The sequence below is a fragment of the Cygnus atratus genome, chromosome 1 (assembly GCF_013377495.2).
Source record: "Cygnus atratus isolate AKBS03 ecotype Queensland, Australia chromosome 1, CAtr_DNAZoo_HiC_assembly, whole genome shotgun sequence".
Lineage (NCBI taxonomy): Eukaryota > Metazoa > Chordata > Aves > Anseriformes > Anatidae > Cygnus > Cygnus atratus.
In genome coordinates this window covers 95,317,300-95,339,218 of record NC_066362.1, presented here as the reverse complement: position 1 = coordinate 95,339,218, position 21,919 = coordinate 95,317,300, and the positions used below count along the sequence as shown (strand labels likewise).

The following is a 21,919-nucleotide window of genomic DNA, read 5'->3' as shown; positions in this document are numbered from 1 at the left end:
ACAAGAACTGTAAATCAGACTTGGAATATACATTGGCACTGGCTCTTAATTATTTCTGGGAGCTGGGATCAGGTATGCCTTACATTTATGTCCCAGCTCTAAAAGGCCGCAGAGTACTTTCCAAAAACTAAACAATGCACACGTCCATTTTTTTGTGGGTTTCAGCTATAGTACGTTGCAGCCCACTGCTCAAACATCTGTTAAAGGAATGGGCCAATTAAAAGAACACAGTGTTGCTGTAGTGTGGTGATGCATTTTAATAGTCTCCTACTGTATTTTTTCATGCTTTTTTAACTCTGTGGAAAACCAAGTTCTCCTTCAGCCGACTTTAGGAGCATTTGGATGAACTTATTTGCCCTGGGGTTCACTGTGGGTTCCCATGGAAAAATGGGGTTACAGCTTGGGTGTTCTTGTTTCTTAGCATTGTGTTCTAAACTAGTCTTGCAAAACCTCAGTTTTTTGTAGGGTGCAAGGATGTGGGGGGTTTGGTGGGTTGTTGATGGCGGTCTTAAAAGATCTTCTGTTTCCACTGTTGCTCATCAGTGAACTATCAGATTGTTAGTGCCAGATAGCCATGGCAGGAAAACTGCTCTTAGGTAGTTATTTGCCTTGGGGCTGGTAGAATTTAGTGGTAATTTTGTGAAGCCTCACTAGCCCCTAGACCATGCTTCCTTCTCTACTTCCACTTAAAGAGGTGGCTGTAACCAGAGCGCTTGCACGTTTTATTGCAAACCATCATGTTTTCTCAAGCATTTACAGGTTTGAGCCACAGCTTTCCCATTTCTGGCAGCAAATACTGATTTGAGAATGGAAGAGAGATTGCTCCCTTGATCAAATTAAATCTTTTTCTTTGTACGGTGCTCCAGCTGGAAATTACTCCTTTTTCCCAGAACAACCATGCTCTTCTACCCAGAGAGATACTTCCATGCATGCATAAAAGGTGAACTGAAGCTAGGGGAGCTGTACTGTTGGTTTATTATTATTATTATTTTATTAAGCAAAAGTGTGGATTTCGTTCAGTTTTTTACTGGTGAGGATAATTTCTGAAGTTTAAAATCTAGAAGCTCAAAATACAGGTGACTCCACAAGATAAGGTGCGGAGCACCCACAACTTTACTGAGAACTCTAGGACCTTCTAAGATCTGTCATCTAAGACCATTATCTAAGACCTTTTGAACCAAAATCTGACTTCAGCTGCACAACATGCAAGATTTATACAGTTGTAAATGTAAATGAAGGCACATTTTAGCCTCTTGTCTTGCTTATATTCTTATAGTTAGGTGTATACTGCAGGTTAATTTACCATGGCGTGTGTTTCCTGCTGTTGATAGTCACTGAGAAGGGGTTAATTTTGCATGGGCATTTTGTTTCATCACTGTTTTCCCTAGGCATTCTCAAAGCATTTTAAAAATTTGGCCAGGACCAGAGGCTGGACTCAGACACACATGCTGTTGCTTTGTAGGCCTGGTGCAACTCCTCACTTTGGGGGTGATGGTGATGTATCACTTGGTAACTCCTAGATTAAAACTACGGGGACAAAGTGATAGTTAAGCTCAGATCAGACCTTGCTCAGCCTGAATCAAAGGCTACTTAAAACCGGGGCCTTTCAGCAAACTGAATCCAAGCTTTGCTTTTGGGAAAATGAGGTGAAAAGCATCAAGACCGCTGCATGCAGCTGGCAGCACAAGGCAGTGACTCAGTGCCATTGTGGGAGATGGCTCCTTGGGACCTGAAGCTTCAGATCCTCAAAGTCAGGAACCTTAATGTAAACAAGGAGTATAAAGAATAGCACTGCGTGTGCCTGTATAAATAGTCTACAAATCCGGTTATAATGAGACATTCCTGAAGTGATTTCTAAACTCTCTCATCCCAGACAGGCAAATTCCCTGTAGGTTATGCCTCTGGAGGTGGTGGGTAGAGCAGGAATCGTCGATGGTGTGATTCGTAGGCCTCGTCGTTGTAGAAGTGTGACTGGAAGAAACATGTGCAGATGTCTGGGTTGTGCAGGAGTAACAGAGGGAAGAGCTGAGGCCACTGAACGTGGATAGTTTATTGTGGCCCTATTGTAACTTTTCTTATATCATGAGGGATTTTATATCTTCTGCTGACTGCATAGTCCTGGGACCTGCCTTCTGGCTGTGATTTATTTTTCTAGTTAAGTCATTGTTCATCATTATGAACCTAGATTATTTTTCTGCGTAAATTTGACAGAAAAGTATTCTTGAACTTACACACATTTTTAATTTTCAAAAAGCAACAGAACCCCCTTTGCCCTCCTATAATTATGATACTAAGTAATTATAACTCTTTACCCTTTGGTCTTCACGGCATTCTTGTCAGATTAGTACAGAGATAGGCTTGAATCAGAGCACTGCCTCTGAGCAACCCAACCAGCTACGTGCTCTGAAGGGCTGTTTAAATCTGGATCCAGACGCAATCTTGTCTGAACACCAGGAAGTTAATGCGGAAACATGCCAGGGAAGCAAGACCATACAGTCACCAGATGCAGAAGTAATTTTGTTGTTCCTGCTAAGGCTTAAATCCTAAAGGAACAAAGCTTGGTTGGGGAACCTGTTAAAAGGGAAAGAAAGAGGCCTGTTAGTTGACCTGGACAGATGTCAGGTGAAGGAACGCAAATGACTCGTAAGAAGACTTGGAAGATCATTCAGGTGACCTGAGCAGGCCTTCCTGGCCACCCAAAATTTGGCATGAAGAGAAGAACAGGTGCACCTGAGCACATCAGAGGATGTTGCACTTTGCCTGTGGTAGTAGAACTATCACTGCATGCGCTTGCAACATCTGGATGCTTTTCAGAAGGGAAGAAGACACACAGTGACTGAGAAGGACGTGGAAACCCTTGCCGGGACAGCAAAGGTTTGGCAGGCTGAGAACTCCCTTTCTGACTGGCTTTTCAGTTGCAGCAAAGCTGTTTCAGTCATCATTTCTCTTACGCTTGAAATTTTCTTTATACTTAAAGTATAATGATAGCCTCTCAGCTAACACAAAACCTAATATTTATTAGGTGGAAAGGAACCATCCAAAAGGTGGGTACATGTAAGAGCATTCAATTGTCTTTCAAAAATTTTCCCCTCATGGTACTTAACAGCATTTTGCTCACCACTCAATGCATCTCTTTGTCCTAGTTTGCAGTGTATATTTTTCTACCAACCCCCAAAATCTCCCTAACCTTTTTTGCCTCTTGTTTGAGAGTCTTTGTGGATATATTTGTATCTCTCTTCTCACTCACCCCCTCTTTTCCTTTCCCTTTGCTATCCACATGTAAGTTTGTCATTTTTTCTATGGGTAAGGAAACCCAGTTGTGTTTGTCTCAAATTTTGAGGTCTACTGAAAGGGGGCGGGGGTAAAAACTAAATTAGAGTGAGTCATCTTTCTTGGCTTCTCGAAAGTTGGAATCATCTTCAAGGGGAGTCTTAATCTGGGGGCAGTTGCACAGATGAATCCCAAACCTTTGTGAGTCCTTCCCTTTCCTCCTCCTCTCTTCTCATGTAGTCCTAACAGATTTGGCAATTTCAGTTAAGCACGTCTGTGCAGTTTTTTAAAATCCATTACATAAGTTTGTTAGTTTAAGACTCTCTTTTTCAACATATGAGCCTAAAAAGGCTTTGATTTAAAAATGGAACTTGGCAGGGAATTTGTTCATATGGTAAGATTTTTTTTTAGTTTAGTTTCATTTATAATATGTTTTAATCATTTTTGGTGTTTTCAAAACAAATGGTGAAATATGTTTTTTTCCTTCTATTTTTGGCTACCCTCCTCAGAAAGGCCTTACTTCTCTCTTGTGTGTTTAATTTGGTGTTTTAAGAAGCCTTTTTAGATAGTGGGGCCTTATGCTGCAAAATTTAGACTTAAACATCCCTATGAAGTGGGAAAATTCAGAGAGAGATTCTGCTGTCCAGGTCTTTGCATCTCAGGGCTTTTCTCTGATAACAAGCAGAAGGGTCACTAATTGGGCTCAGAGTATGTGCAAATATAGAAAGTCAATGGAATACAAGAAGGAGAAAGGGGGGAAGGAAGGGGAGACAACACTGTTTCTATTTTCACAATCAGTGCATCCCAGTTATCTGAGCAATTATTATTTTAAGGACATTTGTTCACACTCTGAGATGCAGCTAAGCAGATTGCCACCAAACAAAACTATTTCTTCTACTCCCTAAGCAGAGGGACTCTGCATTCCCTGATTGACCCTAATTCCCCTGGATTTTCTTACAGAGGTTTTCCTCCACGTTCTTTTTAGCACATGGAATAACTCTTAGAAGAGATTGTTGCCCTTTAGCAGGTGGTTCAAACCATGCTTGTTTAACACCTGTTAAGATCTGTGCAGTGGAATTGGGTCCTAATTTTTCAAGGGTTCTCTTCGAATACCCAGGTCCCAACTTTGTGGGAAGTGGGCAAGCAGAATATGAGTTGAAACCTCCATGCCTGAAGCAGCTGTCTTCTGGCTGGAACCTCAGCCTAAATGCTTTTAAAAGAAATGCAAGGCTGATCACTTGGCCTGCCAGTTGCATTTATACTCAGCCTAGCTGAAACAAAATGCATTTCATTTCCATAAAGGACAGCAGAAGCAGTGAACATTGTGAACCTGAAGAGCAGCTCCTTTTTGAAAAGGGGCAAGCCCTGAGGAAAAAAAAAATCTCCTCTAGTTGTCCTTTCTGGGAAGCTCAATTGCCATGACTGACTTAATTCAGGGTGAGAAAGAGGTACAATCTGCATGACTAAAGCAAAGGAAGAGATGATCCACCAGAAGAAGGCATGGTAGAGGGGAAAAAACGTTGAAATAGCACTTCAACCCTGACATATGAGGTAGAGGGAAAAATCTTTTAGGCTCCGAGATGGGCTTTAGAAGATTAGCCAGAAACAAACACACTCACAAATAAGAAAGCAGAAGGCGTGGGTGGTTATGGGGATTAGTACTGACATATGGAGCCTATCAGCTTGAAGCTACACGTTTATATCTGACCTAGGTCACTCATGTCCCAAAGTCATTACTGTCAAACAGCTGTTGGGTGGCCTCTGTGAAATGACTTAGGGGTCTGAGCCTAGTTTCTGGTGGCAGGTGTCCACATTACGCAAAATCCATCTGTATTAATTGGCCCCCTATATCTGGGAATCTCGGCAGAAAGACCAAGTACTAACTGTTCACCACACAGACTGAGCTATAATATTTTATCTTGGATGGCTCTTCAAGGAAGGGGTTGAAGAACTTTGGCAGAAGTACCATAGGAGAACACAGCACAGCTCCTTGCCTGCCTGTTCCATGGGTAAACTCAGGCCATCAGTTTTCAGATCTCATGGACCAGCAGATTTCACTAGTACTGCATTCACTCTTGAAGTATGCAGAAAGAAAGTATTTCATTACTGACAGCTCGTGCGATGTTGAATATACATCCATTTGGTTTCTACTTTCGGATCATAATAATATAAACAGGAAAACTACATTTTGAATTCATTAAGTTCTTCCTCCGCTGTTTATAAAAGATAAAAACTTCTCTCTCTTTTTTTTTTTTTTAAGGATTGATTGGTGTCATGTACGTATTCGTTCACTTCTGTTTATGCAAGATAATAAGAGTATTAACATGGAGGTGGAATAATGGTGTTTATAATTCCATCACCAGTGTTTATATAAGATAAACACTGTGTGTGTTTTTTTTTTTAAAAAAAAAAAAAAAGGAAAATAGTGAGAGAACATTTGCTGCTATGTACATATATTTTTTTTCTACTTCTGTTTGTAAAGAATGTGAAAGGAAAAAAAAAAGTGTAACAAGTTGAAGAGGAGTTGGTTTTGTTTATAATATTTCTGGGATGTTTACCTAAGATAAATTAATTTAGAATTGATGTAATGAGTAGCTGGGCAGAAGAGAATTGGGGTGAAAGAGGGACTAGTGGGGTTGTGCCAGATACTTTTAGTACTTTGTAATCCTTTCTTTTATTAAGAAACGTGAAATATGTGTACTGAACCTTTCTAGTGGGAATATGATGCCACCTGCGAGGCAGGGGACACGTGGCAATGTCATGCCAGTTAATACAGTGGGCGCTGCAAGAGGGGTTGGAGGCGCTCTTAGGGAAGAGGATTCTGAGAACAGAGAGGATGCTACAATAGTCTGAAAAGATCTCATGAACGTTAAACCCCTTGGTATCATCATCCATGGACTTAGCCTAATAATTTTGTGCCTGTATGACCCTGTTTTGTTCTGCAGCTTTGAAGTCTAATCCTAATTCCTTAAGGAGAAAGGCTTGTAAAATGCTTGCATTTCACAGAGGCAGAGAATGCTACCTTTGATGCAAGGTTTTGTTGTCAGCCCTGCATCATCTTTAGGAGTCACCCCTGCGCATAGCCTCGACATGGCTGTATTGACAGAGGAGGGAGGCTGGCAGATGTGAATATTTCCTTGAGATGAACACTGATGTACAGTTTCTCAGTGTCAACCAGAAAGGCCATTTATACCTAATAAAAGAACAACTGTGTGGATATTAACGCATACACACACCAAAAGTCCATGAGTATTCGCTTACTTTTACAAATGAGTTTGCTCCGGCTGCAGTCACACCCTTCATGTGTTTGCTTTGCGCAAACATTTGAGCAGGCAGGCTTTACTCTAGCAAAGGCAAAAGGCCCGCTTTAAAATCACATGCTCATATTCTCTTAGATAGTGAACTATCAGCTCGTGAATGTATTTACCCTCTAAGTGGTGAGCGCTGTGAGATGTGGCTTTGCACACCTTTCTCACCTCCGTTGTGCAGTCAAAGGAAGCAGCCCAGAAGCTGTCCTGACCTTCTGCAAATGGCAATGGACATACATATGCAACTAGCTTAAATAGAAAATGTGAGAGAAAGTTGAACTGCGTCCCTAACCAGGAAGCTACAGAATGCCAGTAAATCTAGGAGTATCGCATCAAAAATGCTTTCTCTCTTCCAAAAGAAGTCACTCACTTTTATAATTCCATAGAAACATTTCTCTCCCCTCTCATCTTGAATGAATCCAAATCCCAATGATGTCTTCATCTCTTCTTCCCAATTCTTATTTCAGCTCAATAAATTGTCTCTACAAAGCAAGTCATTTAAACACATGCATAAGTCCATTTCTACTAACTAAAACCTGAAATAAAGGTTAAATTTTAATTACATGCTTGAGTCCCATTGCATTCACACGTTTGAAGTTAAGCACAGGCTTGAGTACATGGTTTCAGGGCTCAAGGGTTTAACATTAATCCAGTCAGGAAGCAAAAACAATGCTGTTCACCTATTGTGTGACGTGGTTGATTGCATTGCTTGATCCCACCTCTGCACCCCTGTTCCAAATGTCAAGTACTTGAAGCAGGCTGCAGGCACTTAGTGAACAGTATTGCCCAAGGTAGATAAAAAAAAATAGGCTGCGTTGAAAAAAAATATGTATGCAGTCTGCTGGTGGACATTCCAAAAGCAAAGAAGGACATGAATAAGCCAAGTAAATGATTCCCTGAAAATGTTTCTGTACTTATTACCAACCTCTACTTCCTTGAGTGCTGATGTGGAAATGGAGGCAAGGAACAGGGATAGATGGATCAGCTAGCTATGGAGGAGGCTTAAAGGAGCTGCAATCAGAAACTTTTGTTTTTTTGATGAATATAAATTGTCACGGGTACAAAATGTCATTTCCTGAAGTGAAGGCCACTGCATTGCTATCTCCGAGCATTCCAACGTACGATAATACGCATCTTAATTATGGCATTTCAGCACAAAAGGCACAGAAATTTTACTTTTCAGAGTTGTATAATCAAGTTGCTCCACCTTGCTATTAGGCATGAATGGCAGTCAGTGCTCCAGGGAAGCCTGAAATTGAAAGAACAGCAGGTGGGGAGCAGTGGGTCAGGATGGGTATGCATTTAGGAGAGCTGTGTGGGGAGTCCAGAACTAGAATAGCGGGAAGTGCTGTAAATTGGATTGAACACATCGCTAGTGGACAGGGTGAAAGATTATACAGCATTTGTCTGTATGACCATAATGAGCTTCTTTCCCATAAAAGATTTGGGGAGCAAGTACTGTGTATGAATAGGGTCCCTTTAAGGAGCACTTTTAAAAGAGCTCATTTTCGATTCCAATCATGTATATGCCTCAGCAAGACTGTAGCCAGATGCTTGTAGATCTGAAGAAAACAGCCCAACCCTTTTCTTATCATCTACCGGAGATGACAGACTTTAAAAACTCAATGGCACTTTCGATAACTTCTAACAAGAACTGGGACTTGCCTGGCTCCATTTGTCTGGTCAAGGCTGTATTCCTGTGATTTATCCCATGGAGGTTTTCAGCAGAACCTTACACTTAATGTCTAAATTAATGATATTCCTTCCTTTTTGCCATGACAAAAACCACTCTGCATTATATACGTTATGCTAAAGTTTTTTGTCATGGACATATTCTGTAAAAGCTTTTTCAGCTTCATCATTTTGACAAGCTGATTCCATTAAATCCTTCACAGTGATCGCTTTCGTACGGTGCAGGTGGAAGTGGTTGTTTGCTTGCATGAGTTTCCCTTCTTTGAAGCTAGAAAACAGTGATCATCTGCAAGGTTACATGGTATGTCTTATCTGTGTCCGTTCCCCAGGAAAACATATTTTGAGGAAGCACAAGCATTTTCTATATAGCTATCGTAGAAATAGCATCTGTTTATTAGACTAGTACATAACTTTTCCTGGAGGGTCTTTCAGGATATTGACACGAGCTTAGCTCATAGAGTACTCAGGTTGGTTTGTTAATATCTGTGTGTATTAAAAAGTTCTGGCTAGAGAAGACATTTCTATCCACAGCATTTTTCACTGTTTCACCTGCACTGACAGGGAAACTGTTGAGTGTTTTGACAAAGGAAAACTCCTAGTTGTTCTCAAATACGTGGTTAACTCAAAATCCTCCAGTGAAATTTCACCAGGGTATAACGATACCTTTGTCAGGTACCTTGTTCTATCTCTGAGGTACCAAATGAGTCTGGGCAAACACTGTTGGCCCTGCCCCTGCCGTGTTGGTAAGTGCTAGATGCTGGTGAAAAAAGCTACAACCGGTAAATAATAGAGTTGATAAAGAAAGAAGAGGATTCTTAATTTTCAAATGCATCCCCTCACAATATACCATCTATGGAACTGAGTTATTATAATCTCAGTTTTGTGGCATGAGAACACTAAGGTTTTATGACTAAATTGACCAAGGAGTCTGAGGGGGACCAGATCCCACAAAACCTGCCCTCATCTTCAAGCAGTGTTTTTTATCTGCCATTGCTACAAACTAGCACACGGTAGTGTAGAACTACCTCTGCTTCGTTCTTCATGAAGCCGGTAGGAGTTTTCATGCTGACCTCAGTGATGGGCATGACCACTGGTCTTTTTGGGATAACTGTCAGAGCAGAATAGCATTGCATACACCCTGCTTTTGCATAAAAAGAAATCTCAGTATGCTACCAAGGGTACAGAAGCATCTCAGATTCCTTAATGTATTTATCTTTGCCACAAACCAAAAGCAAATTTTAAAGCCTTTTTTTTTTCCCACCTGCTAATAACTTCACCATCCTTCCTTTTCCAGAGTGTTTCCACAGATACTCATATTTCTCAGGCTGACAGCTTTCTGATCCCCAAGACTGAATAGCTGGTTATCTCAGCTTCCCATCTTATGTAGAGTTTATCTCCCTCATTTAAAACAGCAAAATCACAGTCTGCATGCACAGACCATTATTCTGGTTGGGTTGTTAAAGTTACTGCAATGCTGACTTTATTTTCTGTAACAGTTCTGAACAAAATGTTTCCTTTGAAAGGTCTCAGACCTCTATCCTCCCAACTCCTAATCAGAGTAATAACCAACCTCAAGGAGTCATTAGTGAAGATTCAAACAATATCCTGTAACAAGTCAGCTATGAAGAAATTGGCATAGTTTATCTCTTTGATTCATGTTCTTATGAAAATAATGGGTTGCAAAATAAAGCTAGCATTGCTCTTGTGCTATACAGTATCCCTTGGATCTGATTCTTTCCTCCCCCACCCACTTGTCTCCCAAACTAACATTGAATATAACTTTGCACTTGCTTTACAAGATAGAGTCCATCTATAGAAGTGACATGTTCTTATACTATAATGTCAGTTTATTGTGCTGCTTCTTAAACTGACTCACCTGTGAACTTCCTTTTGATTGCTGTAACTTGTTGCATTTTCAGATGATCTGGGAAAATGGTATAATGATTATATTCAAACCAAACCCATAAAGAAAGGTTTACTTTTCTGAAGCAAATGGATGCAACGAACTATGTAAACTGGGTTTGGATGAGTTCTTGGAATTGTTTGCTTTTGGTTTTGTCTTTGTGAAATGGACACTTATGCTTTGTAGGAAAGCTGATAAATAATGTAAACTATGGCTCGCCACTAAGAGACTATGTGAAATCTCTGTGTCTGCTGTTCGGCTTGGCTTCAGCAATCAAAGGGATCAGCTTTTCTTCATTGAAAGCAGTATGCAGATGGCTTTTCAGGTTTCCTGAAGGATTTTTGTTCTCACTTCATGTAGCTAAAGCTCTAAACTGGGCATCAAAAGATGTGAGATCATTTCTCAGTTTTGCTTTACAGAATAGAAAAGAGTAGTTCAGTTGGAAGGGACCTACCAGGATCACCTAGTCCAACTGCCTGACCACTTCAGGACTAACCAACAGTTAAAGCATGTTATTGAGGGCATCATCCAAATGTCTCTTGAACTCTGAAAGACATGGGGCATCAACCTCCTCACCAGGAAGCCTGTTCCAGTGTTTGACCACCCTTACAGTAAAGAAATTTTTCCTAATGTCTAGTCTGAACATCCCCTGGTTCAGCTTTGTGCTGTTCCTGTGCTTCCTATCATTTAGCATTGATCGACTTCAAGATCAGTTTAGCTTTCTATCCTTTCATTTGTTCATTCCATAAAATGGGAATGAGGATGACTTCTTCTGTAAAGCAAAAGGTAACATTCAGCTCATTGGCAGATTTTTTTATAAATACAACTCTGGTGACTATGCATATTGAACTCCAGAGCTTCAAGGCACGTTAGTTCCCCTCTGAATGAATTTTATTGACTTGGATTATCAATATTGATTTGGAGAAGCCTGGAAAATTTGGAAAACCCCCAAAGTAATTCAAATATTCTTGAAGCCCTTCCCACCGTTCATTTATAAATATTATTTCCACTTGTTGACTGAATGAAATTGCCGGGCTGAGATACCTCAAAATGTTTTGGTGTTTCAAGAAAGGAAGTTCAGGACTGGAATGGTGTCACTTCAGACAATGAGACCTATTAGAAAAGCTGCTAAGGACTTACAGTGTGGTTACTTTTATATTATGTCTGACTGGGACATATACCTTTTCTTTTCAATTACATTATGCAATAAATTTATTCAGCCAAATATCTGGTGTTGTCCTCTATCTAAATTATCAAATGGTCACTCTGGTTAAGACTGAAGATTTGGTGTGAAATGACTATCTAAGCTACCTGGCTGTTGCACCACTTTAAGCCCTCCTTCTGCAAGGAATGATGATGATGATGATGATGATGATGATGATGATGATAATAATAATAATAATAATGTATAATAATTATAAGGAATGAAAGAGAGAGGTGGTTTAGATAAATTTGCAGTAACGCTTAAATTTAAGGACAGGATCCGATAAAAAGGCATCAGCTTCAATGTTAAGAGGGATCAGATTCAGTGATAAGAGACTGCATTCTTGCCTCTTCAGGCACCCATCCCCACCTAAAAAAGCAATGAAAAATCTAGTTCCCCTGAAACTGAATTTTCAGGGCACGTGTCACAAAACTAACTGCATGCTATAAAGTACACTGTTCTCATGCCGAATATAAAATGAAGAGTATTGTTCCCAGAAGCTGTTTTAGTGGATCTTTATACGGTAGTTTTGATTTACTTTAATAGGCATAGAGTGAAAAGAAGCAGGTGAAAAATAAATTCCAAAGTATTGATTATGGCCTTTCAGAAAATAAAAAAAAAAAAAAGTTGGTCCTCCTTCTGGAAAACTCAGAAAGGGCACATATTTAACCTGTTTTTGTAGATGCCGAGGGCTTACTACTGCACACACCGGTGCAGCTGCATAACCCTGGTGACTTCAGTGGGCCTGTAGGGGTTTAAAGGAAAATGAAATACTTTCTGTAATGCTTTTTGTCTAGTTCCAAGCACTGCATCCTGTCACAAGAACACGGTGTATATTTGAGGCTGTACAAATTGTAAAGAAGTGAGCACAAACCGTATGATACCTTTCAAGGCTTTGCTCCTCCTGGTATCTGTCAGGTTAGCATTTTCCTATAGGTCTTCATATATTCACGTCATGATTTCTCTTCTGGGTAGGCCGTTAGGAAAACATCCTGACATTTTCTTTAAATGATTGTGATTATGGATTTGACATTGTTACACTTTTCCATAATGATCTTGCTGCCACTTGGTTCCTGATTTAACAGACACCCTCCTATTCAAGTCCTCAAACGCTATATATACAGAGCACACAGCTCTCTCCAAAGAGAGCAAGGTGAATTTTTCAAGTCCAGCGTAACCCCAGCCTGGGGCTTCTGAGAGCTCTGCACTGCCCTCCAGTCCCCTTGCAGCTTCCCTCAGCCAGGCTTCGCAGTGCCCACCCCATTATCTGAGCCTCGTGGTGCTCGCAAACTCAGTGCCCTTTAGTTCTGATCTGCAGTGCCTTCAGGGAAAAATGATATATCGGAGTACTTATGTCCCAAATTGAATGTTAGTCAGTTGTTAAAATGAAAGAAATATTATGGAGAGTCAGCATGTCTCACTTTGGAAATAAATTACGTAAAGTACACTGGAGTGTCATGGCTCTTGGGACCACGCATGATCCAAAGATACCATTTAGAGGAGTGATCACAACATTGCTAGATTTATCAGATCATCCTAGAGGAACATCAATACCCAGAAAGAAAATAATAATTAGCAACAGAAAGCTCCCAACCAATAACTTAAACTCATTTTCCAGGGTCACTTCCTCATATCAGTAACCTATTTATATGTATCACTAGAGTTTAGAGCAATTATCTCATTATTAATAGGAGACAACAAGCCAAACTTCACTAATTGCTTTTATTAATACAGATGCATTTGGTTCCTAGTACCATACTTTTTCAGCTTAACATTTCAGTTACTCAAGTGTAGTCTGCTTAAATAGTTTGGTGTTATTTGACTGTACTTTCTTATACCGTGTAGTCCAGCTTTTTGGGCACTGCTGAATTCAGGACAGGTACTTAAGAAAGGGTGAAGGGAATGTGGACTGTGCAGTGGAGCTGCAAACCTCCAAGCAGGGAAGCGGAAGATGTGCTACAGCACAGCACCCCTGGGCACTCAGAAATAGGCAGTGTAGGTTATTCTGGTGGTGGCCACTCATTCCCAGGTAATCTGTTTCCATTCCCAGGTATTGTTTCCCAGATTTAGTCCCCAGGCACGTGAGAAGCATGGCACCTGCTTGCCTGTGCCCATCTCTGGGGCAGTGGTGCACAGCAGTGTCCTGGCACAAGACAGGTGATGGTGGGCAGCTTCCTTCTCCTGGTGGGCTGTGCTGTGAGGTATCTGCCAACCCAACATCCTGGTTTCCCTTATTTTTACAAATTCCTCAAAGATACAGTCAGTAGTCAGAGTTACTGAAAATTAATCATAATAACGTTTCATACCGTCTTTAGGTCAGGATGCATGCTCAAAATGCTACATTTAAATTTTAAAACAAGTATATATTTAACCCTTTTTTTGGGGGGAGTGGGTTTTTGCTCGTTTTGCTCTCACCCTGAACCTCTTACAGCAGCTGCTGTTGAAGCTGTAACGTGATGTTGCTTCCGAGAGTTCTCCTGCTCTTCTTTGAAAGATGTTTTCCTCAGAGGTGCTTTATATAGAGACCTTTCTTGACTGAAGTTCTTCTTGGGGAGCTGGAGACCTCTGATGGATGTTAATTAGAGTTCAGTCTGCAAATGTAAGAGAGTCCTTTTCTTATTTCATCTACCTCATTGTTTTCACTGAGAACAGCTGGTAGGACTTACTTATTTTGGGCTGAGTTAGCAACAGAATGAGACAGCTCTTTGACTTGGTGTCTTTTTGAATTAGCTTACAGAAACATAAAAGTCCAAACTTTGGATTAATTTCTTTTGTCTTATCAAAATATAATATTATCCAGTCTTCCTGGCAAGCAGTGTGTGTTGAAAAATCTATTCCTTCAAGACTTTTCTTTTGTATTTCCTAGTTAAGGGTCCGTGAAGTTTCTGGTTTATAAAAGCATTTGTGTGTGCGTGCATGCATAGCACATATTTAAAGTATCCTTTGCCCATTGCATATTTCTTAATTTGAAAAAGACAAGGCTAACCTTTTAGCTATTTTTAATTGAAAAACAAACTCACTACTCTCCTTTTATTACACTTTCTGGTCCAGATTTAACAACTATTTTAAGTAGTTACTTACATACCAATTAAAGAAAACATAAGATATAGCTATTCATAAACCCATTACAATATGTGATAAGGTAAACAGCAAGGCTTTCTGTCTTCTAGTTCAAGGGAAGAATAAAAAGTCAGTTAACCCTTTCTGTTATCTTTTGTGGACTGTAGCTTCTAAACAAACAATCTAAACAATCTTTGGAAAATGAGTAGTGGGCATATCCTCATTAATTATGATTCAAAATTGTTCTCAGGTCACTGTTACATTCTCTACAGAACCACTAGTTGGTTATTTGTTTCATTAACAGGAGTGTTCACACATATAGTAAAGAGTAGATTCAATTTTTTTAAATGATTCATAACCAAAGTGCATGTGAAAGTACATCCCAGTGCAACATACCTTAATTCTAATGTGTACAAATAATTCTGGTAATTTTTTAAAAATAATTCTGTTTTGATTCTCCGGTATAGAAGGCTAAGACTTGATACATAACCATATAACTGTCCCTCAAGCCCACTTTGCAGTATCCTCTTCCATCTGTGCCTTCTCCCTCACTGGAGTAAGCTGTCACTTGTAAAACCATCTCTTCAGTTCATCACTTATATAGCACTAACTCAACAGAGTGATGCTTATTTCCCTTCTTATTAGATGAAGCAGCCATAATATACGTATGAATGAATGAATTCACAACTACAAGGGCTGCACTGTGGCGTTGTCCCTCTTCTGATAGGCACACAGAAGTAAAATGCAGAGGAAAATGTGAATTGGCCTATATAATCCTTTGAGAAAACTGTTGATTTCAAAGGGAGCAGGACTGGGCTTCTGAGGATGTCAGGAAGTGCTACTGCCTGGTTGGCCTTTTGGTTTGTTATGTGCTTTAACACATTGTTTAAGTAGGTGTCATTATCAGTCCCCAAGCAGATACCATTGTGCAGTGAAGCTTATTAATATAGATGGCAATGGAATTCTAGATATTTCAGTTGTTAGAAGAGGTGGTCACCTCAAGTAGCATGACCACAGAGGAAGAAAGAGAGGGAGAGAAAGAAAGATAGGAAGAAAGAAGGAACTAAGGAAGGAATGAAGGAAAGAATGAAGGAAGGAAAGAACGAAGAAAGGAAAAGGAGATCTTTAAGATCATTTTCATCTATATGTCATTTTGTTTGATGTAGTTCCCTGCCTCACATGTGACATCTGTGGCTAAGATGTTCTCATACATTTGGTATCACAGAATCATTGAATGTTTTGGGTTGGAAGGGACCTCAAAACTCATCCAGTTCCAACCCCCCTGCCAGGGGCAGGGACACCTCCCACCAGACCAGGTTGCCCAAAGCCTCATCCAGCCTCGCCGTGAACACCTCCAGGGATGGGGCAGCCACAGCTTCTCTGGGCAACCTGTGCCAGTGCCTCACCACCCTCATAGGAAAGAATTTCTTCCTAATGTCTAACCTAAATCTCCCCTCTTTTAGTTTAAAGCCATTACCCCTTGTCCTATCCCTACACTCCCTGATCAAGAGTCCATCCCCAGCATTCCTGTAGGCCCCCTCTAGGTACTGGAAGGCCACTGTCTCTGCAGAGCCTCCTCTTTTCCGGACTGAACATCCCCAACTCCCTCAGCCTGTCTTCATAGGAGAGGTGCTCCAACCCTCTGATCATCTTTGTGGCTCTCTTCTGGACCTGCTCTAGCAGGTTCATGTATTTCTTGTGCTGGGAGCCCCAGAGCTGGATGCTAACATTTAACTGCCTTCTTTTGCATTTTTGCAATTAACTCCTAATACTAAAGCAGTTTCCATTTCTGGATTCCTCAGAAAGATGATTGAAAGGCAGTTTAATTGCACAGCTTTGCCAAGAAACTTGTTAGGTGATTGTTGGCTGTAGTAAGAGTTAATGCAGAGGTAATAGGAGATATCACAGGGACTAAGATCTTGCTGGCCATTAGCAGAGGTGATTTCAAAAAGCAAATGTTAATTAGTATAGGTTTCACTGAACTAAGTTTCCATCTGCTGCTAGTCGCTGGATCTCCTTTGCTCTCCTATTAAAGATTTGCATATATTTTCCTGGATTCTCGATGAAAAGAACACTTAGGGGGAAAGGGTATAAATCAACAAATAACAATGTAACCTGGAGAAATATAAATCTATGTAGATTAATCCACGTTTCCTAAATTGCATACTGGATTGTAATTCAATCAAAGGGTTGGGGTCTTGTGACGTTTATGAACATTTATGGATAGTACGAGCGCTCAGATTAAATGTCAAACCTGGTATTCAGTTTAGAATCACGTATTATTGTTGTTCATTAATATATAAAAACAACAATTATATCCACTAAAATCCTCAATTTAATTTTGCTGTAATCTGTCTCTGCTATGTCAGAGACATGTCTCTGCTATGTCAGTGTAGCCTCTCTGCCCCCTCAGATCATTTACAGAGCTCTGCTGAATTTCAGCTGAAACAGCCTCCTGTTTCACCATTTTTTCCCATCATGGCAGTGGCTCAGTTTGGCCTCCTTTGAACTGAGGGATTCTCTAGTAAATTATTGTCTTCATTTTCTGCTGGGATTAAATTCTAGTTTCTATACAGAGCAGGTGTAGTACATCCAGAAGAAGGGGTATGGCAATACTCTACATCTCAGATTCAGTACACTGAGTAGGTGTCATATAAAACTGTGTCCCTTGCTGGTTCCGTGTTGGTAAAGGCTGAAAACATTTTGAGGGAAGAGCAGTCAGATTGGGATTATCTGAATCTGTTGCCACTCTTCCCTGTTTAAGGTAGTTCATAACCTTCCTCCTTTTTGCCAGCAAAGGGGTTGAACAAATATCATTTCTCGTCTTGGTAGTGCAATACATCTGAAAGAGCCTAAATCACTTTGCACAAATGAAGCAAAATCTCTGTCCTGATTTACTACTTAGAAGAAGGCACTGAAAGCAGGTTAACTCAAGCCACTTAGTGAATAAATTGCTAGAAGCAACTAAATGCCAATTGTAAAAATAACTTTGGCACCTCAAATGTTAATTTCGTTGAAAGTAAGTGCTACTTAAGCTAACAAAGGTAAAACATTCTGAAGTCCCCAGGTGGTTTACAGCCAAAATTTTGCTAACTTCCAATAGACTTTGATGTGAATGCCTAAGTCACCTTTGAAAATTGTATTTAGGCTCATAAATCTATTACCTGCATACATAAACTAGCTCAGATGACTGGATTTCACTATCTTAACTCCTGAAAGTAGAAATCCTTGAACATTTAGAAGCCTAATTCTCATTAAAATTATGGGGAGATAGATTCCTAAATATCCTTAATGTTTAGGCCTTACTCATCTCTTAGTCTTTGTGATTTAAATGGCAAAGAAAGAGAAAGTGGGCAGAATCTGGCCACAATGAAACAAGGGCAGATTTAAGATTAGCCCCCGGCTATCCTGTCCAATGGCCAAAATGGCTTCCAAGTAATAATGATTAATTAATACTGGGAATTGAATATGAAAAAGATCAGTGGATTCCTTTTCTCCACCCCACCAAATAGAGCAATACTGGGTGGGAAAAAATGGCATAAGTAGAGACAGGTAATTATTCCACTTACAACTTGGAGAACTGAGAAAAATGGTCAGCTTTCTTAGACTTCATTTTTTATCTATCATGTAATAGTATATCTTGAAGAAATCTACTGTGTTAATATAATGTAATTAGGTTACGTCCATCTCTAGTGACAAACAGTGCCATATGATGAAAAGTTTCACCCCAGTTCTGCTCAAGGCTTCAACCAAGTCTGCAAGACTGCACAAGGCTGTGAGGACAGAACTTGGCCCACTTCTTTCCAGCATACATGTGCTGCAGTTATCTAACCTGGAATGAATCATAGTTTCCTCAGACACATATTGTTTTTCAAATACTTACATGGAAAGTTTTGTTTTTATGTATTTTCTTTTGAACAAAACTTGTAATCAAGTGTCCAGACCAATTGTGATCATTTAAAAAATTATGGTCTTTCAGTTCTGACGATTTGCCAGCTTCTAGTTTGCAGTTTCTAGTATATTCTGCCTGTCTAAAATTACCCTACAGTTTTAATTAGGTATGACAGTCTTGTTCATTCCTTACAGCAAATTCTATGGTAATGCTGGTGTAAGTCATTACTCAGCACCTCCAGAGTCTCAGGTCATAATTTGTAGAATTCTTTGGCATCCGTGTCATCAAAGTTGCTTGACGCTTTCCCTTAAGAGAACTTGTTTTATATTGCTTATAACACAGCCAAACTCTAACCACTAGGCTAAAATTTTCCATTCTGTGTTTTTTTCCCATGCTGGATGCCTCCTACTTTTTTTTTTACTCTTTTTTTACTCTTTTTTACTCTTTTTTTTTTTTTTTTTTGATTTAAGCTCTGGGGCTCCAAGACACATTCTTTGGCTCAGACCTTTTGTCTCAGGTTCTGTTATGGTGCAGCTCAGTGTCCCAGCTGCCCAAAACCCTGAAAAAGTACTTCCCAACTACCAGCCATTGCAGTCCTTTGCATATAGTCTATTCTAGATGTGTCTGTGAGCCTCATATTTACATCTTCAGGAGCCATCTAAAATGCAAATAAGGGATACGTGCTTAGCAAAGGATTTTTTTTTCTACCTGAACTTCCCTGTTAAAGTTTATCAGTTACGGATTCTTGAAAATAACATAAATAGTGACCTGCTCTCTACCAGCCTGATCTTGACCATCTCATATCATCTTGGGGCACTTCAGCTCTTCAGTCTGGGCATCCTGTCATCTGTCTCATACAAATCTTTTTCAAATGTGGGAGTAATCAGTTTCCTCTCTTCTTCAAAGAGAAATTTTGCAGCTAAATAGGGCCTCTCAGGGTAGTCTATCCAACAAATGCTATAAATATCTTCTTTGCTGACCTGCAATTTTGATGATTCTCTCTGCTCTTTGCTGTATTTCTTCTACCTTCCTGGGTAGATGACCAAACACTAGATAAGCATTTATGCTTTCTCTCATACTCTCGTCTACCATGCCTATAACTCCTACAAATAATAGCTATAACTCTGAACAAATTTTCTACCTGCCTTCCTTCCTGTGACAGCTCCTCATTTTCCTTCACTACCTCAACTTAGGTTTGTACTTCTGTGAATATTTTTAATTGCTTTGAGTAATGAGCTAATCTCTCCCTGTACCTGGACAGGAAACAGTAGATGAGAGCCATGGCTTGAATTAAGTACTAGAGAGCACTGTATGGATCCTGGGGCCGTTATGCACCAGGCTCCTGGTCCCCAGACCAGCAGTCTTTCGGAGAACATTGTCTGGTCTGACTGCCTGAATTTATTTCAGCTTGGTGAAGGGAAGGCAGGACAGGACTGATTTGTAGCATAAAACACTTTGGGGGCATCTGCCTTTGTTTTCTTTGTCAAATAGGCGTGTATCTTCTTGTTACAATTCAGAGCTTTGATTCATTTTGTCCATTGCTTCATCCTATGTTAATATGTTTTGCACAATGTGTTGGCAGTATAGCTTAGTATTCCTTAGTAGACTTGGGAAACCAGACCTTTAGTCTACCAAAAGTTTGTAATCTTTTAGCCTTTCCGCTTTGATACATCCATTTGTTGTGTTGGTTTTTTCTGAGGGGTCTCCGGGTAACAAATCTGTCAAGTCCAAAAGATACAGTGTTGACAGAAGGAACTAAGACAACACAATTTTTCTGTGCAGCTATCAGCTGTAATGTACGCATCCTCAGCCCTAATAATATGCCTAACCCCTCTTCTGTGAAGGTCAGGATCAAGAAGGCGAGTTCTGTTTTAGAGGCCTATATCGTCTGGCATGGCTGCTAAGAAGGATGCCATTCAAATCTGGCAGTGTTTTCATGATAAGAGCATTTGTCCATAGGAGCCACAAGCCTATTTCATGGAGACTGTTGAACAGCCACCAGAGGATATTTAGTCTCTGCTGGCTTGGAATTATCACAGGACTGAAAAGCTCCTCAGCCATTAACAGTTTTCTCAGCTATATAGTTTTGGGGTCAGGTAATTTCAAAACTTCAAAAATGTATACATTTTGTGAATTTTAAACACTTCTTTTCTCTCCTGTGGGAACTGCTACCATCTGTGAGTCTCCTCGATCCCTTTTTTATCTTGGTATCATTTAGAGTGTTTATTATAGCTTAATTTAATAATTTCTTCTTTTTTTCTCCCTTTTCTTTACAGATCACTCACGATCAGTTTGTGGCCTTCCTCCGAAGGAACCTTTCCTGTCTCTTCTGTAAGTATTTGTTACCAAACATTTTATACTTTTCATTAATACGAGTTACACATTTTGTTCAAGTTCCATTCAGGGCAGTAGAGAGAGCCCTTGTGAACTTCTCTGTTACTCCCTATGGCCACAAGAGTCAATACTGAGTTGTACTGGTGCAGCAGTCCAGAATTATAATGCAGCATCAGCTTATGGGACTCAGGCTTAGTTCAGTGACATTGTGTGATCAATTGATCTGGAATTGATATGTGCATTTCTGGAGGACTTCTGTTAAATCTGGGGATATATTTGTTGTGATGGGTATTGTGTTGTTGAACTCTGAGAATAAAGCGTATCATATTCCATACTGTGCAAGAGTTAAACAAGTGTAGGAGTCAGTCAACTAGCATTTCAGCCCATCCCTTCTGATACCTGCCTTCGTGGCATGGAACCCTTCCTTACCCCAGTCCCGTGTGCTTTCCAACCTAATACCAACCTGCTCTTCTTATCTGGGTAAACTAAATATGCTGTATTCACCTTGACACCTAACAATATCAAAACCAAAAACCCATTAGTGGTTTCTTTGGAAAATATTAGGTAGGGTTCTTTTTTTGCCTGTTCTCCTTCACTTGGGTTTGGCTGCTGCTGTGTAAGTTATCAGCACAGTGACTTTTTTCACTGGAAAAAATACAACATAAATCCAGATAATTGTGTTCTTAAGAACTAGAACAGGAAGAATTAAAAAATTAATCATTTGAGTTTTGCTTTTTCTTTTTTGGGGGGCAAAGGGGATGGAAATTTTGGGATAATTTGTTTGTTTTATTTAGTTTTTAGTTTTGCCAGGCTCTAACCCATGACGGTTTTGTGTATTTAGAACAAAAGTTTGCATTTTGCCTGGAGTCTTTAATGCGTATTGGCAGTGAAAACTACTGTTTTGTAACAATGAAGGTTTTTGTTGTGATATAAAGGGAAATATAGAACTACCACATCATAATATTTACTGAAGTAAAGATAGACCAAAGTTTTCCAAATGTCCACCAGCATTTTAAGCCACTGTTTTGGGGTGTTCAAGCTGGAGCTATTGCCAAAAATAATGAGGACTTCTAAATTTATGTTTAGAACTCCATGTCCAAATCTGTCTGGACTTTGTGTTACTTCAGATCTCCATTTTGCAATTTAAATTCATGTCTACTACATGTTCAGAAAGGGAAGTAGATGGCTGTTAAAGTGCTGCCTGGAATTAAAATTATAAAAAAAAAAGGCATAGCACAGTAAGAAAAAATAGCATT

The 21,919-nt window shown here is 39.8% G+C and overlaps 1 protein-coding gene across 24 annotated transcripts in view; it reads left to right on the top strand.

The window, feature by feature from the left end:
* Nucleotides 1–21,919, top strand: part of ZBTB20 (zinc finger and BTB domain containing 20) — a 453,552-nt gene that overhangs the window by 318,000 nt on the left and 113,633 nt on the right. For 23 of the 24 annotated variants that reach the window (XM_035541102.2, XM_035541088.2, XM_035541086.2 and 20 more), the window contains one exon: nt 20,606–20,660. The gene's annotated coding sequence lies outside the window, so the exon portion shown is untranslated. Of the gene's footprint in view, nt 1–2,583; nt 3,045–20,605; nt 20,661–21,919 lie in introns of those variants that run through there. The other variant, XM_035541119.2, reaches the window with a different exon arrangement.